The sequence below is a fragment of the Miscanthus floridulus genome, unplaced genomic scaffold (genome assembly GCF_019320115.1).
Source record: "Miscanthus floridulus cultivar M001 unplaced genomic scaffold, ASM1932011v1 fs_896_3_4, whole genome shotgun sequence".
Taxonomy (NCBI): domain Eukaryota; kingdom Viridiplantae; phylum Streptophyta; class Magnoliopsida; order Poales; family Poaceae; genus Miscanthus; species Miscanthus floridulus.
Genome location: NW_027097422.1, coordinates 1 through 18,968, shown reverse-complemented (window position 1 = coordinate 18,968; position 18,968 = coordinate 1).

The window sequence follows — 18,968 nt, the reverse complement described above, 5'->3', positions numbered from 1 at the left end:
GTAACACCCTAGGTGTTTGGCTTCCACTAATTGCATTTCATTTCATAAAATGTGCATCATCTATCTCATCATGCCTTTGATTACTAAAACATGCATATGCAACATTTTTCAATTGTGTATGTTTCAGACTTGAGTGTTGTGAATAGTAATGGTGTGACATGTGAATGCAACTTGAGTTTCTCATCCCTTGAAGCATGGCAACATGGTAGTAATGTGACATGTATAGGATAACAACAAGGTCATGCAACATGTGAAACATTGTACTAAAACATATGAATGAATTGCTTGTTTTAATTTCTGTATCACATGTGATCATTAGAAGTGGTATAACAATTTTGTAAAATGGTTGATCATGGTCTATTACACCTTAACTACACTTAGGTTACTTGTTGGGACATTGTTCATGTAGATCAAAATGACCAAAATGCCCTCAAGTGAAGGTTTGACTAGAATTGACCCTAGGAGTCTCACTGTTTAACTGATTCAAAAGTCCAACTTAGAGACTTTGCATGGCTGTGCACTCTTTACCAAAGTTGTAGCTAATTTATTAAGGAACAAAAGTTGTTTTATGGCCAACTCATGAAAATGTGTGGAACATGGTCAAACATGGCCCACAAGTCAGAATTTCATGCTGATTTCACTGAAAAATTTGTCTAAGTCTTAAACTGCATTTTCAGTTGGATCAGGCCAACTTGGGCTTCATATAACTGCTGATCCATGGCAAATTAGGGAATGGTCCTTGAAAAGAAAATGTAGCTGGATGGTACCTCTACATTTTTCATGTACACCATTTCTGCAAAGCATCATTGGATTAGCCGTAGTTAAGCGTTGAATTCGCGCTGTCAAGCGATTCAAGTCGACTGAATGTGCGCTACAGTGTCTGGCTGAGTTCAGACAATAGATGCCGCGTGGGTGACACACATCACCGGACCTCTGATCGTGCGGCCACATGCCGTGGCTGGCCTGACGCCGCTGCCGTTGTCCTCCACTTCAAGCCAGCGCCTCGCCACTCGCCCATGCACTCGCCATTTCACCCTGCCCTCTCCTTCCTCCACGCCGCGCACGGCGACCGGGACACCGTGATGCCACTGAGCCAAATCCACCATCACCAAGCTCCATTAACCGATTCATCCAACCCACAGCCCCGTCGTGACCCTCTCTACGCTTGCGACACCACCGCCACTCCATTTTTCGCCTCAGGTAGATCTCCTCGTGAGCACGGCTCCACCGGGTCACCATGATCGCCGCCGGCAGAGCTCACACCTGGCCATGCTGCTCGCACTCCTTATTGCCCCTTCTCTCCCTTGCGCTAGCCTCTGGGTGGGACACGGAAGCTCGTTGAGTGTGCCACTAGGGCCATGATGTCGTAGCTTCGCCGGAGCCGGCCATGCCATGGCTGAGCGCCGCCGTGGCCATCGCCACCCCTCCTAGTTGCGTCAATAGCTGCGAATAAGGGTTCCCCTAGGTCCGCTAGGGTGAGGTGAACCCGTAGGCACCGTTGGTCTCACCGGAGAAGCCACCGACGGTGAGTCCCGTCGTCGTCTTCCTCCGTCCCCTGTTTCCCTCGCTGACGCGCGGGTCCTCCCTGTCTACCGTCGAGGCTCAGGTGGGAGCCTAGCGTGGGCTGCGCCGCGTCTTGGGCCGCGCCAGTGTGCTTCACGGGCCGCCGTTCCTTCGGGCCGGCCCAACCATGGCTGAGATTGTTTCTTATTTTGTTTTGCCTTATTATTTCACAAACTTTGTATTGATATTCAAAAATCTATATTGCCTAGTATATAGATCCAAATGCTATGGTTCTAATTTTGTTGAGTTCCTAGTATTGTCTAGTATTTAATAAAAATATTATATGAGCACATGTTTTAGAAATTTTGGATGAATAAAATAGGAATTTGAAATGTGTTTTTAGATGCATGCAAACTTGTTTGAATTTTATCTTGAGTTTCTGTGGTCCAAAAATTATGAAATTTTGTGGGTGATCTGTTATTGCTTAGTAGAATCTTTGGTTAAAATTTTAGAGCTAGTGCATGTATAGTTTTTGAGTTATAGAATTTCTTTTTATCAATGTATGGATCTTGTGTGAATTTTCATAATTTTTCTATAGATCCAGTATAGGTAAAATTTGGTGAGTAAGGTTCTTATGCTAGAATGATGCTAGGAAAAATGTGAAATCTATTTCTTGACACTTTTCATTAAGGTTTCCTAATTATGCTAAAAATAGGCATGCCACTTGTTATTTTGGGATACAGCAAGTTCTTCTTGCTCAATGGCTTTGAAATTTTTATGGTAGTTTATGTGAAGCATGAGATAGCTACTGTAATTTTTGTAGATTTTTATGAATAGTTTTACTATATATTGCTTAAATCACCTAATTAACTAAATAAATTGGAAAATGATATTAAATAATTTATTTAGAAGTTGGCACTATACTTTCTGATGTTTCTTAGGTATGAAAAACAAGTTGGTAAACTTGGTTTGATCAAATTAGGCTTTTGCATCATCATTAAATAATTAAGCTAGTAACCCTGTTATTTCTGGAACAGATTCTAGGTTTACTGGAAATTGATTTGGTTAACCTAAGAATCATGCTTTGCTGTTTACCATTGATTTGTAGAAGATTTCATAAGCTTTTCAGAATGTCCTCATACAAGTCATTTGGATTTGTATAACTCTTGTTGTGATTGAATTACGAGAATACTTGTATGCATATGAAAACTTTAAATGTTAAATTATGTATACCGTTACTATTTCTAAGTTGTGGTAATGTTCCTAGGTGTTAGGCCCTTAACTGAAGATGAGCATCTTTATCTTAGGTTATGCAAGTTAGGTAAGTTGATCTTGTTCTTTAAGTTAAGTTAGATACATGCTTAAAGTGATTTGAATAGAGCTATTTTACTCGGTAAACGAGTGTCCAGTGATGCTTTCGTAAACACTTACTGTAATTCATTCATCATGAGCATCATGTCATTCCTTATGCATCCATGATAATTATCTCGTGCATTGGCATGCAATAGGTGTACCGGAGGGAGTAACACTGCTGGAATTCGAGGAACCAAGCGAGCAGCAGCAGCCGGCATCGGAGATTCAGGAGGAGCAGCCTTCAGGAGAAGTGCCAGACAAGGTCGCCGTTGAGTGCCCGGATCACCGTCCTTGCAACTTTGTGAAAGGCAAGCCCCAGAGCATATTAAGCCTCCTAATTTCCGAAATGCAGTTACAGTATTATTATTACATATATTGTTGCATTAAGTTTAGGTGTTGGATGCAAACACTTGCTACATTGGTTATTCGATCCTTGTCTCGATATTGTTACCCTGAATCCTATGTAGCTCAGGCTCGTGTAGTGCTTAGCCCTGCTTAAAAATGGTAGAAGTCAGGTGATTTCCTGTCACCTGCGAGATATAGGAAGATACATGTGGCACGGTTGGCTATATTTGCTATTGTGGAAAAGAACCAGTCTTAATTTGAAATGAAGACCGGACGGAGGCTTGCCGGTTTGCAGTGACTCCGTCTGTGTCGCTTAAGGACTGATTCTTGGAGCCTTTCCTATTCATGTTGATCGCTTGCCTCTCTCTTAGTTGGCCGTGTCCGATGACCGACTGTGAAGCCGAGTAGCTCAACTCAGGCCGGGAGTCGATAAGTATAAAGTACGCCTCGGAAGGGAGCCATAGGCGTGAGTCCAAGGGCAAGTGATTTAAACGTCCTGATCGTCCTGGCAGAAGGGTAATCCCTAAGAGCGCTGGCGCTGATCGAACCCACAAATTTGGTTCCTAAGTTGTACCAAAGGTAACCCACGGCTACCCTTGCTAAGTATGCCAGGGTGAGAGTTAGGAATACCCCCTCAGCTGAGTTGTAATTCGATTCGAGTCGCTCTCTCTCTCAGTTAGTGAGAACTTGACAGGCTTATCTCCAATGTAGATACACTTAATAACTTAATGGTTCGGAAATGAGGATATGATGATGATAGCCTTATGATACCTGCTATGGTTAATATTGTTTGCTCCTAATAAGTGAGTGCTCTAGTACAGGTGCTAATCTAGTGGATAGGTAAATAATGATAAGCTTGATGCTAAGTTTAAATTGGTTACTATAATCATAAGCTCTTTTATGCAACTGTGTCAAGCTAGCCCACCTGAAAAGCCTTGCATGATCCTTGGTGTCTTTTATTTCTAGTTTTGACGGGTAAGTCTAGCTGAGTACCTTCTTGTACTCAGGGTTTATCTCCCACCTATTGCAGATGACCAGTTCTACTTTGGTTGCTGCAAGTACTGCCTTCTCCCAGCTGGGGATGAAGACTAGACCATTGGGCATGGTCTCTACTAGTTCTCGTACCTGATAATGCTTTTGTGGCACATGACTCAGCCTTGGCAATGTAATTGAAAACTATGATGTTTTGTACCAAACTATGTTGCTTCCGCACACTCAAACTTGGTTTGTAATATTCTATTTCAACTCTGATGGATATAATCCGAATGCTACTTATGAAATGTTGTAATGGAGGATGTGTTGTGTTGAATCACTATGATCTTAGTTTGTATGTCGAAAGTTGGTTGAAATCCTTCGTGATTTCTGGACTACCGGGATTATGGGAGCTTAAGTACAGGAATTTGATCGTTTTGGTGATTGTTTTTGTACTTATGTTCTTATGATTTGGTCGGTTCTGTTACAGCACCCTTCGCAGGTGCGTACAATTTGCTCGGTATTGGCTACTGTGGTGGGCCAGTAGAAACCTTGTCGGAATGCATTCCCAACCAAGGTTCTTGGTGCGGCATGATGACCGCATGCTCCACCGTGGATGTCGCCCAGCAGAAGTTTTCCCTGTTCGCCAGGGATACAAAGTTGCAGAATTCTGATGTGACTTTGTTTGTAGAGTTCGCCCTCTACAAGAACAAAGGACTTGGCGCGTCGTGCGAGCCGTCGGGCTTCCATTTTGTCGGTCGGTAGTATGTCATGGAGGAGATAGTCGAGGTAAAGCGTTCTCCAGTCATCAGGAGGATCGGACTCCTCTGCTGGGTCCTCTTCAACCTCCATGACCTCGGGGTCAGGCGGAGCAGTTGGCGGATCGGCCCCGGGGGTCAGACTAGAAGGGCCATCATCGGCTTGTTCCGACCCCGCGTAGCGTACCAAGGGTTTGTGTTGATCACTAGTAAAGACGCCTGTTGGGACTGGCTCTTGGCTGGATGCTGGTTTTTTGCGAGCGTGTCGGCCACTTCATTGAGGCGCCTAGGGATGTGATTGAGTTCGAGGCCATCAAATTTGTCCTCTAGACGTCGGACCTCTTGGTAGTATGCCTCCATCTTGGTGTCGTGGCAGCATGACTCTTTCATGACTTGGTTGACAACCAACTAAGAGTCGCCCCTGACGTCGAGGCATCGGATGCCCAGCTCAATGGCGATTCATAGGCCATTGATGAGCACTTCGTATTCTGCAGTATTGTTTGATGAGGGGAAATGAAGCCAAACCATGTACCTCATGTGGACCCCGAGGGGGGATACAAAGACTAGTCCTGCTCCGGCGCCCTTCTTCATCAGTGATCCATCGAAGTACATTGTCCAGTACTCTTGATCGGTGGCTGCTGGTGGCATCTGGACCTCAGTCCACTCCGCGATGAAGTCGGCTAGTGCCTGAGATTTGATCGCCGTTTGGGGGGCATAAGAAATGCCCTGATCCATCAGCTCGAGTGCCCACTTTGCGGTTCTTCCCATAGCGTCATGGCTACGAACGACCTCGCCGAGGCGGAACGACGTCACCACTGTCATGGGGTGTGACTCGAAGTAGTGGCGTAGCTTCCTTTTGGTGATAAGGACAGTGTAGAGAAGTTTCTGGATTTGGGAGTAGCGGGTTTTGGAGTCGGATAATACCTCGCTGATGAAATATACAGGGCGCTGCACCCTGAAGGCATGGCCCTCTTCCTCTCGCTCTACTATTAAGGCGGAGCTAACCACTTGGGTGGTGGCCGATATATACAGTAGGAGAGATTCTCCGTTGCATGGAGGAACTAGGACCGGCGGCTTAGTTAAAAATCGCTTAACCATGTCAAGCGCCTCCTGAGCCTCGGCTGTCCACTCAAAGCGGTTAGTTTTCTTCAGGAGTCGATAAAGGGGGAGTCCTCATTCACCGAGGCGTGAAATGAATCAGCTGAGGGCGGCAAGGCACCCTGTGATCCGCTGAACCCCCTTTATGTTTTGGATTGGGCCCATCCTTGTGATGGCTGATATTTTCTCTGGGTTGGCTTCGATGCCGCACTCGGAGACGATGAAGCCGAGCAGCATGCCCTTCGGGACCCTGAAAACACATTTTTCGGGATTGAGTTTGATGCCATTTGCTTGGAGTTTCATGAAGGTTCGTTCAAGGTCGGCGACAAGGTGGTCAGCTCGCTTGGTTTTGACTACGATGTCATCGACATAGGCCTCAACGGTTCGCCCGATGAGGTCTTCGAAGCAATTAAGCATACAGCGCTGGTACGTTGCCCTAGCGTTCTTCAGACCGAACGGCATTGAAATGTAGCAAAATGATCCGAAGGGCGTGATAAAAGATGTCGCAAGCTGGTCGGACTCTTTCATCGCAATTTGATGGTAGTCGGAGTATGCGTCAAGGAAGCAGAGGGTTTTGCACCCCGTGGTGGAATCGACTATTTGGTCTATTCGTGGCAAAGGAAACGGATCCTTTGGACACGCTTTATTGAGGCCGGTGTAATCGACACACATTCTCCATTTCCTGCTCTTTTTTCGGACAAGAACAGGATTTGCTAACCACTCTGGGTGGTATACTTCCTTAATGAATCCTACGGCCAGTAGTTTGGCTATCTCCTCGCCGATGGCCCTACGTTTCTCCTCGTCGAAGCGGCGTAGGCATTGTTTCACTGGCTTTGAGCCCGGGAGGATTTGGAGAGTATGCTCGGCGACCTCCCTCGGGATGCCCGGCATATCCAAGGGTTTCCATGCAAAGATGTCCTTGTTGGCGCGGAGGAAGTCGATGAGCGTGCTTTCCTATTCAGAGGAGAGCACGGTCCCGATACAGACTTTTTTGCCCTCAGAGCTGCTGAGATCCAAGAGGACCTCCCTGGAGCCTTCTGCCGATTTGAACGATCCGGATGACTTCTTTGCGTCGGGTGTCCCTTCAATGACCTCCTCCCTAAGGGTGGCAAGCTCTTCGGATGCGATGACTGTGGATGCGTGTCTACAGCATTCGACCTCACACTCGTAAGCACGCTGGAAGGAGGTGCCGATGGTGATGACCCCACGGGGACCCGGCATCTTCAACTTTAGGTACGTGTAATTGGGTACGGCCATGAACTTTGCGTAGCATGGTCGCCCCAGGATGGCGTGGAAAGTCCCCGGGAACCCCACCACATCGAAGGTGAGGATCTCAGTCCGGTAATTGGACCAATCCCCAAAAGTGACGGGCAGGTCGATCTGCCCAGTGGCACGGCTTGCCTTCCAGGCACGATGCCATGGAAAGGTGCTCGGATGGGACGGAGGTGCGTTCGGTCGATGCCCATCTCATCGAGCATCTTGGCATACATGATGTTGAGGCCGCTGCCCCCATCCATTAGTACCTTGGTGAGCCGCTTTGGTCTGACGATCGGGTCGACGACAAGCAGATACCTTCTCGGGTGTGGGATGGCATCCGGATGGTCAGTCCGGTCGAAGGTTATGGCGGATTTCGACCACCAGAGAAAGGCTGGCGTGGCCGGTCCGGCGATATAGACCTCATGATGTGCGACCTTCTAGCGGCGCCTAGAGTCGTAGGCCGTTGATCCTCCGAAGATCATGAGGGCGCCAGTTGGTGTTGGGAAGGTGTCGTCCTTCTCCTCCGTGTCGTCAGTGGTGGGAACAGGCACCTTCTCCCGCTCCCCTTTGTTAAGGCCTCTGGCCAAGTATTTGCGCATGAGGTCACATTCCTTGTATAGGTGCTTGGCCGGGAAGGCGTGGTTCGGGCATGGCCCCTCGAGCATTTTCTCGAAGTGGTTCGGAGTGCCCTCCGTGGGCTTCCGGCCACCTTTGCGGTCGGCAACGGCCATGAGTGAATTGTCACGCCATTGCTTCTTATTTTTCCCTTTGGTGGGATGGTTGGAGGCACCTTCACCGGCGTCCTTGTTCCGCCTTGTCTTTTCGTTGGAGCGATCAAAGATGGCTCCGACCGCCTCCTCTCCAGAGGCATGACTGGTGGCGATGTCCAGGAGTTCCTTGGTAGTTTGCGGGCCCCTGCGTCCTAGCTTGTGGACCAGGGATTCACAGGTCATCCCGGACAGAAAGGCTCCTATCACGTCAACATCAGCGACGTTCGGGAGCTCATTGCACTGTTGAGAGAAACGCTAGATGTACCCACGGAGGGTTTCATCGGCCTTCTGGCGGCAGTTCTTGAGGTCCCATGGGTTTCCAAGGCATTTGTACATGCCCTGGAAGTTACCCACGAAGATCTCCATCAGATCCGCCCAACTTTGAATAGCATTGGACGACAGGTGCTCCAGCCATGCTCGAGCCGAATCAGCCAAGAATAGCGGGAGATTGCAAATGATGAAGTTGTCATCACTCGCACCACCAGCCTGGCATGCAAGCCGATAGTCTTCGAGCCAAAGCTTGGGATTTGTCTCGCCAGAATATTTAGGAATGTTGGTAGGTGGTCGATACCTTAGGGGGAACGCAGCATTGAGGATGTGCCGGCCGAAGGCCTGAGGGCCTGGTAGGCCAGGGCTCGGGCTTCGATCCTCATTGCTGTCATAGCGCCCGCCACATCGAGGATGATAGCCGCGGCGTGCTGCTTCTCCATCGTCGCCGTGGGCACGTCTCTGAGCGTCGATGATGCTGCGTGCGTCGCGGCCATGGCCGAGGCGTTGATGTACTAGGACGACGGAGGGCTACCCGCCTGCTAGCAGTGTTTGGTGTATGGATGCATCCTTGGTGGGATGCACTAAGGGTGCGCACTGGCTGGTGTCGGGTTTGCGTCATCGAGATAATGAACTTTCCGCCTGCTGCGCCGCTGCACGCTCGAGCAACGTGCAAATCTCCCAGCGAGCGTGGCGATCCTCGGACGTCGCGGCCTCTGGAAGGCCATGCAGCAAGGCGGTTGCTGCGGTGATGTTCTGGCTAGCTCGGGCAAAGTGAGGAAGGGCCCCATCATTGGTGAGGATCCTTTGATGTACGGTGCGGGTTGTGGCGCGTGCGCCCCCCATCTTTGCGGCGTTCAATCTCGCGATTGATGTCCGTGTATTCCCGAACGAGCCCTTGCCTAGCCTCATCGATCTCTTGCTGACGGGCCCTCAGCCGCTCCATCCTTAGGTGGGATGGGGCTGTCATCTCTTCCCCGGATCCGCTATCAGGGTTGTTTGTAGGGGTGACCTCTTCCCTGGAGGCGCTTGCGACATGACCTTTGGGGGTCTACGTCATGAAGCACTCCTGAGAAGGGTGGTGGCTCCCCCTACTAGAATCCGAGCTAGAGAACAATCCCGGCTCCTCGTTGAGGAGCTTGTAGAGGGTCTCCATATCCTGCTCAATCGCCCCTACGAACTCGATGTCCATGGGTGATTGAAACATACGTAGCGCCAGAAGGCGGCCATCGATCGCCGTAGCATTATGGAGACCGAACGGAAACGCCATTAGGGCGCCCTGTACGGACCCTTCCGGACATAGGGTGGCGTTGTGGGAGGCCTCCTTTGATGATGGGACTCCCTGGGAGTTGCTCGGCGGGCCCTAAAGCCTAAGGTGGCTGAGGTTGATGGAAGGGGGAGATGGGGCGGCTGAGTCAGTCAGCGCTAGCTCTCCTCCTAGTGTGATGATGAAATCTAGGTCACCAAAACGCACGTGTGTGCCCGAGGCCCAGGTGATTGCATGGGTGGCCATCCGAGGCCTGATTTGGAATGCACAAGCCCCCTACCTGGCGTGCCAACTATTGGTGTTTCATACAAGCATCGGCAAGTAAATTTATAGTAATGCGTGTTAGGCTCGGATGGTGCGCTAAAGGACACAAGATTTATACTGGTTCAGGCGGAATGTCCCTACGTCCAGTTTGCTGCTGCTCGTGTTATTAGCACCGTGAATGGTCTGTAGTAAGGGATACAAATGATTGAGAGAGGGACTGGTCCCAAGTCTCTGATGGAAGGGTTGAAAGGTGGTCAAGAGCTTCGTAGCCGCTTGACTGTGTGTATGAGTGCGTTCTCTTGTTCGGTCTTATTTTCCGTCCCCCCTCTATGGGATAGGCGCATCCCCTTTTATAGATCAAGGGGGTGGCTTTTACAAGGATGAGGGCTTTATCTAATCTTGTGGTTCATGTCTACCTGGCCTGGTCCTTCATTCTGATGAGTGCTAAGAAAGATAAGTGTCTACAACACTATTGATGTCCCTGTAGTGTGTCAGGTTGATTATAGAATGTTATCCTGCTCAGGGTATGGGCTATAGTACAGTGATTTTGACTTATTAGCCTTTCCCAGCCTTGCTCCGCATGTCTTTTGGTTCTTGTGAGTCTTCATCGGAGTGTTGAGGGGTCGGGGTCCGGAGTAACGCCGAGGTCAAGGCCTTCTGGCTTTGGACCTAAGGGGTTGGGAAGCGGGCGCTGCTCCCTCAGGTCTACAGCGTGGTGATGGAATTCCTGTTGTTCGTGGAGATAGCAAATCTTCTTCTGGAGTGTAGCGGTTGTCGTATATCTTCATCGGGTTCCATGTCCCAGGTCTGAAGGCGGCGCCTACAATTCTACAGGGTGAGGAGCATGCACCTGTACAACCTTTTGGGCCCTACTGCACCCGGAAGGGTCTAAAGCACCCGTCCCGTCCTCCCCTGGCAGTACTTTTCCTGCTAGGGCGCAGGGTATGGTTCTTGGAGCCATGGTTGACCCGAACATCTTGTCTTGCCCTGTCTCTATCATCCTTGTTGTCGGGCAAAGCGGAGACCAATCCCTATCTCCTGGGCGAGACCGACCCTACCCCTCTGGGGTCGGGCAAGGTGGAAACTATTCCTTAGCCCTCGGGCGAGACCAAGCCCACCCTAAAGGCGTCGGGCGAGATGAAGACTAGCCCTGAGTCCATCGGGTGAGGCAGAGCCACCTCAGAGGCGTCGGGCGAGACAGAGACTAATCCTCGGCCCTCGGGCGAGACTGGGCCCATCCCAAAGGCGTCGAGCGAGGTGGAACCAAGCTCTTGTTACCCTAGTAAGGGGTGAAGGAACGCTCTTGTGCATCTAGAAGTTTTTAACATTCGGTGGTTATTGGTTCCACCTTCTGGGGTACCCCGATATTAGGTCCCCGACACAACTCTTCATGCATGGCATTTGTCCAATCCGGATCTTGAAGAGCTTCTTCTACCTTGGTAGGCTTAAAGTAAGAGACACAAGAGTAATGTTCAATAAATGAAGCAAGCTTTTGAGAGTGAGTCATTACACCCTTTGATGGACTCTCTATGATGAGATCTTGTGGATGAGCTTGTAGTAGAGGTGAATTTCTTCTATCAACCACTTAAGGGGGAGGTTGTGGAGCATCAACATCTTGAGCTTGTGCCACCATTTGATCATAGGAGACATGAGTATCTTCATTTTCTACTCTCCCATCTTTTCACCATCTTGTGGCACATTTGATGAAGAAGGTGGATTAATCACTTGTACATCATCTTCATCATCTTGAGGCTTGATGTCTCCAACCAGAATATTCTTCATAGCCTCCCTCAATGGTTCATCACCTACATCATCAAGATTCTCATGTGCTCCTTGGGAGCCGTTAGATTCATCAAATTCCACATCATATATTTCTTCAACCAAGCCGGTGGCATGATTAAATACTCGATATGCATTGGACTTTGATGAGTAAAAAACAAGAAAACCAATATGACAATGTCTTTGAAACTTCCCTAGGCATTGCCGCTTTTTGTAGATGTAGCATTTGCAACCAAACACCCTAAAGAAGGAGACGTCTGGCTTCTTCCCATTGAGCAACTCATAAGGTGCCTTGCCAAGAAACTTTTGAAGGAATAGGTGGTTGGATGCATAACATGTGGTGTTGATAGCTTCCGCCCATAGAGCTTTGGGGGTGTTGTACTCATCAAGCATTGTTCTTGCAAGTGTGATTAGTGCCCGGTTCTTTCTCTCAACTACACCATTTTGTTGAGGAGTATATGTTGTGGAGACCTCATGCTTGATCCCAACTTCATTACAATAGGCTTCAATGTTTGTGTTGTTAAATTCTTTGCCATTATCACTTCTAATCTTTTTGAGCTTCACTTCAAACTCATTTTGTGCTCTATTGGTGAACTTCTTGAAACATGATGCCACTTCAGTTTTATCATGAAGGAAGAACACCCATGTATATCTTGAGTAGTCATCAATAATCACAAGACAATAAAGATTTCCTCCCAAACTCTTGTATGTTGATGGTCCAAATAAGTCCATGTGTAGGAGCTCTAGCACTCTTGTTGTTGACATAAAAGCTTTTGTAGGATGAGTGTTTGCAACTTGCTTGCTGGCTTGACATGCACTACAAAGCTTATCCTTCTCAAACTTCACATCCTTTAACCGTCTCGCCAATTCATTCTTCATTAGCTTCTTGAGTGAACTCATCCCAACATGAGCAAGTCTTCTATGCCATAGCCACCCAAGTGATGTTTTGGTGAATAGACATGTCTTCAAGTTAGCATCTTTAGAGGTGAAATCCACTAGATATAGGTTGTTGTATCTAAATCCCTTGAATATCACTTGATCATCATCTTTCTTGATACAACCACTTCCTTCTTGGTAAATAGGCATTGAAAACCAAGATCACACAATTGTCCAATGGATAGCAAGTTGAAACTCAAATAAGTAACATATAGCACATTTGAAATTGAATGATTATTTGATATTGCCACTTTGCCCAATCCCTTGACTTTGCCCTTTGAGTTGTCACCAAATGTAATTCTTTCTTGGCCATCTACTTCTTCATCTAGTGAGGTGAACATATGAGGATCACCAGTCATATGTTGTGTGCAACCACTATCAAGTACCTAATGACTTCCATCGGTCTTGTAGTTCACCTACACATAAGAGATCAAGCTTATTTAGGGACCCAAACTTGTTGAGGGCCCTTCACTTTCTCAACTAGTGACTTTGCTACCCAAATTTTTAGGCCTATTTTTGTTGGGAGGTCCTAAGAACATAACTTTCATCTTTCCACTAATGTCCTTCCTAAGCATATAATGAGCATTGAAAGCAAAAGGTCTAGCATGCTTGGGCAAGGGTTGTGGTGGTGGAGTTTGACACTCATGGGCAAAATGGCCTTCTTGTCCACACTCAAAACACCTCCTTGGCTTTGGCTCTGATTTGTGTTGTTGTTGTTGAGCTTGAGCCTTCTTCTCTTAATTTGCCACAAATCTAATTCCACTTCTATCTATCTTCATGATGGTGTTCATTAGTAGCTCACTTTGAAGATGCTTGCCTCTTGTGAACTTGCTCAATCCAATCTTAAGATGTTCTTTCTCCAACTTGAGCTTCTTGTTCTCTTCCTTGAGTGCATCATCATTTTTCTCTTCCTTGAGTCTCTTGTTCTCTTCTTTGAGCTTCTTATTTTCAAGAATCAAATCACCATCATGATCAAGAGTTTCTATCACAATAGTGTTGTGGGTTCTTAGCTCTTCAAGATCTTTCTTAAGCTTCTCATTATCATTCGTGATCTTGACATACTCATAATAGTTATCAGTCTCAACCACTTGCTTGCCTTTGCCACTAGATCCTTGCTCAATGCTCTCAACAATTAAATCATCACATGATGTAGCTATATGAATCTTAACAACATCGTTAGTAGCATCATGTGGCTCATTGGATAAAAATTCTTGAGCTATAACAAGATTATCATGATTGATCTTGAGAGTTGTATATTCTTCTTTTAGCATATTATGGCTAGTGATAAGCTCATTATGTATCCTCTCAAGTTTATCATGTTTTTCTTTAAACTCTTTCTTAGAAGATTTGAGCTCCTTGAGTTTGGATACCATAGCATCATTTGCTTCTCTAAGCTCAACACTAGCCTTTTCTGCTATGTCACATTTAGCTAAAAGAGAGTCATTCTTAATTTTAAGCTTTTCATTCTTAGCTCTAGTCTTTCTAATGATCTTAGTGTATTGATTTAGTAATTTAACAAGATCATCATATGAAGGTGATTCAAATTCATCATCATCACTATCACTATCATCATTGCTAGCATGTTCATCACCACTACTATCATCATCATTTGATACCTTTCATTCACCCTTGGCCATAAGGCATAGGTGTGTAGAGGATGATGGCGGTGGTGTCGGTGAAGATGATGAAGAGTCAATCACAATGATGGCCACCTTCTCATTGTCACTATCATCATCGGATGAGCAACTAGATGAATCAATGTCTGTGAGCCAATCACCGACGATGTATGCCTTGCCATTCTTCTTTTTCTTATGGAAGTCCTTCTTCTTGCCATCCTTCTTCTTGTATGGCTTGTTTTTCTTCTTCTCATCTTCATCTTCATTACTTGAGTCATCTTTCTTGCCCTTGAACTTATTCTTGTACTTGTGTTTCTTGGGCTTGGTGCATTGATGTGCTAGATGACCAAGTTCTCAACAATTGTAGCAATCCATCTCCGAGATTGGCTTCCTTCTAGTGCTAGTGAAGAACTTCTTTTTCTTCCCATCAAACTTGATGCCTTCTTGTTGAGCTTCTTTAGCATCTTGGCGGTTCTTCTCACCATGAGAGCAAGACTTGTATCATCAACTTCATCATCACTTGAGCTCTCATTCTCAATTCTTGCTTTGCCCTTCTCTTGGCTAGCCTTAAATGCTAAGTCTTTGTCTTTCTTCTTGGTAGAGGATGAGCCATCTTGTGGTGTGATGTGCATGTACATCTCATGAGCATTGATCTTTCCTAAGATTTGAGTTGGTGTAGCGGTGGAAAGATCACCTTGATGAAGCACGGTCACAATATGCCCATATTTGTCAATGGGGAGGACACTCAATATCTTTCTTACAACATCGGATGGTTGCATTTATGTAAGTCCTAGCCCATTGACTTCTTCTACAAGAATATTCAAGTGTGAGTACATTTCATTAGCACTCTCTTTAGGAAGTATCTCAAAAGAATTAAGCTTTTTCATTATGAGATGACAATGTTCCTCATGCTCACACTTAGTTCCCTCATGGAGCACACAAATGTCTAACCATAGTGCATGGGCGTCCTTGTGGTTCCTCACTCGGTTAAACACATCTTTGCAAAGGCCTCTAAAGATAGTGTTTCTAGCCTTTGCATTCCATTTTTTGTAGTTCACTTCATCGCCTTGAAGGTGCGTGGGATCCCTAGGTTTTGGGAAACCTTGAGAGGTGGCTCTAAGAATTCCAACATCTAGAGCTTCTAAATACGTCTTCATGTGGATTTTCCAATATGGAAAATCATCTCCCTCAAAGATAGGAGTAGGACCATCCCCATGAGGCATCTTTCTCTAGGCGGTTAAGCCTAAATACGTGAGCATGAGGCTTCGATACCAATTGAAAGGATCAAGATGCCCAAGAGGGGGGGGTGAATTGGGCTAATTCTAAAATTCTTTACAATAATTAAACCCTATGCTTAGTGCCTAGAATGTGTTTCTAATGTCCTACCACACAAAGTTTTGTAACCTAAGTTCCAATCCTACTCTAGCATAACAATTCTATGAATGTAAAGACAAGAATTGAATTGCTCAAATGTAAATGCTTAAAGTAAAGAGAGGAGAAGAAACGCGGTGATATTTTACCGAGGTATCAGAGAGTCGCCACTCCCCACTAGTCCTTATTGGAGCACCCGCGCAAGGGTGTAGCTCCTCCTTGATCCGCATAAGGATAAAGTGCTCTCTATGGGTTGATTCTTTGACACTCCATCATGGAGAAACACCCACAACCGCTCATAGCTTTAGTTGGGTCATCTACAAGCTCCGCCGGATGATCACCAAACTCCCAATCACCACCAAGCCATCTAGGTGATGGCGATTACCAAGAGTAACAAGCACAAACTCTTACTTGACCACGGCAAGCCTAATGAGAAGGGTGGATACACACTTTACTACTCTTGCTTTCACTAATGAGGCCTTAATCTTGGATTCTCAAATCTCAATCACCTCACTTGGACCTTGCTCTCTTTGGCATTCTCAAGGGTGTTTCTCAGCTATTGAAATGAGCAAAAGTCCCCCCTTGAATAAGTGGAGGAAGTATTTATACACACTCGTTCAAAACGAACCATTATGTGCCACTGTGGGGAGACCGGATGCTCCAGTCAAGGTGATCGGACGCTTCGGTTAGTTCACCCGCCGCTGAGCCGTTTAAGTTGTGACCAGACTCTAACCAACGTCCGGTCACGAAAACTATTCTGGAACCTTACTGGAGTCGACCGAACTCTTGCGCCTAGCATCCGGTCACTCACCTCTCGGTGTCTAGTTGCACCAGATGACATCACCTTGATCAAATGAACTGACCGGACTCTATGCCAGCATCTGGTCACACCGGAACCAGCGTCCAGTCAACATTTGACCCTCCATTCACTTCCAACTTGAAATCATATGTGAATAAAGATTGCTCCAATTGATCTTTGGGCTACTTTGGAGCTACCTAGTGCTAGATTTGATAAGTGTGTACCACACCTAACCCACTAGACTTACCTAGGTCAAGCTACTAGTCCATACCCCCTTAATAGTATAGCCAAAGGAAAAACAAAGTCCTAAACTACTATAAGTGTCTCTTCAACACCAAATGACACTTAGAACTAGTCCATCCTTAACCTTGTTGTCCATCCTTTGAAAACTAAAACGATTTCCATCATAGGGGCATGATAACCATGATTTCCCAATCAATTGCCATTACCATGACCAAACTTAATTACCTCTACAAAACACACGTTAGTCATAGTAATCACGTATTGTCATTAATCATCGAAACCCAACTAGGGGCCTAGATGCTTTCACAAACTTTGTAGATGACAATGAAATACTTGTGGTAGAAAAATAATGTTACTAGCTAGTATTTCTAATAGTTTAGAAATGGAACTTGAAAACAAATCCAACTCAAAAACTTAGAAATTTCCAAGTCTGTCAACAGCTAGACATTGCTATGTTTAGCAATTTATTATGAGAGATTGGGTTAAGGAGTAGTGTAGTGTTATAGCTCGATTTGGTAGTCTCATGTGCCATCTTGAGCATGGTAAAGATGGTTTAGGTCTAGATGCAACCGTTAATTTTTTATGGTCACTTTAAAATTCGTGCACGACACGATTTTGGGCTGGTTGGCCGTGTGGCCGCGATCACCTCACTTGGGCGCTTGGCGTTGCTGTGTTGGTTGTGTGTGCATGTGCATGCGCTGCCTCGCTTGGCCAGCCGTGGTCGCCATTGGCCTGGCTATGGCTCGGCTAACGCTGGCCCCCGCCATGTGGAGCCGTTCCCGGTGCCATCACGTCGTCGTCACCTCCGCACTGCCGCCCTGCCTCGTGTTGCCACTACCGACGCCGCTATGACACTATGTTGCACTGCCACTCGCCTTGTCTTAGCACACATGTGGGCTACCCCATGCCGTCACCTTGCCTTAATGGCACTATGGCAGCGCATGCCAGGCCCCCATGTGCCTCCACGCATGCGCACGTGGTTTGGCCGCATTGTTGTGTAGCAGGTGTGCAGACGCCGCCTTAAGTTTGGTCGGCCGTGTCCTGCCAAGGCGAGGATGAGCCAAGCCCACTGCCGCGCCCTTTCTCTCTCTGTCCCTTTGCTTTTTGCCATCGTCGAATCATGGTCATGGTGAGTCTATGAGCGAGCACCTCTCAGTGCCTGTGCCTCCGCCCTCACGTCCCCTCTCTAGCCACCCCTACTCCGCTTTGATTGTGGCTCGACTGAGCTCCAATTTTGGAGCTTTGGCCGCCACCGTGCCGTTAAAGCCTGTCACCGCCCGCGCCATGGCCAACCTTCAGCACTTCACTCCATAGAAATTCCTCTACACCACTAGCTCGCCTTGGCTCCCTCTCCACCGTGCGCACGCTAGTGGGAGCGCTACCACCTCCCCGCTATCGCTGATGCGGTCGTGTCCACCATGGCTCATCGCCGTGCTCGTCGCGCGCACATGGCCAACCCTGCTTAGGTAGTCACCGGCCGAACCACCACTTCGGCTAGGTTCATGGTGTGCCCCTGGTGCTTATACCCTATTTCTACCATCCTGTTAGCATTGTGGCTCACCAAAATGCGGCTGCCACCGCTGCAGGTCACCGCCACCTGGGAGAGCCCACTCTGCTTCACCCTCATTCGTGCAACCACTGCCCATCGTCGTGCATCGGCCCATAGGTGAGCATCGGTCCCCAAGATAGGTCTGTAAGGGTCCTGGGTGGCCGGTGTACTGCATAGTGCCACCGCCCACTGCGTTAGCGAGCGTGGGGCATCTCGGGGACCTCTCCGGTGTGAAGGTGAAAAGATACCAGGGCTCCATTGCAAAGTCGTTGTCTATAGAAATAGTACGTGTAGTGTTCGCGCTATTGTCTGATAACGCGAGGGTGTTTTTGCAAGAGTGCCAGCGCACACGTGGGCTCCCCGCCATGGGCTGCCTCTACGCATGGGCCGCGTTGGGCCAAAATCGATTTTTCTTTTTTGTGGAAAATAGAAATAGCTTTTCATTTTAATTTTGAGCTAAACTTTGGTAAATCATATAAACTCATGTAGATGTCCAAAAATTATGAAACAAATTTTGTTAAGTTCCTAAAATTGTGCTCTATCTGTTAGTGTATTTAGTTCATATATATACATGTTGATACGAGGAGCTATTAAATTATTTAAGAGTGCTTAATATTATTAGGTTAAATATTGTAGGAATTTTTGTGGTAAATTGATGATAGCTTTAATCCTAAAATTTTTATAGCAAGATCGTGGTATTATTATGTGCTCATGTAATTTTTGTAGCTTTAGAATAGACTAAACATAAGGGTAGTTAAATGCTCTTTGATTCAAATATACATTAAATCATTATTTTAATGTATATTTGAAACTAAGTGTTA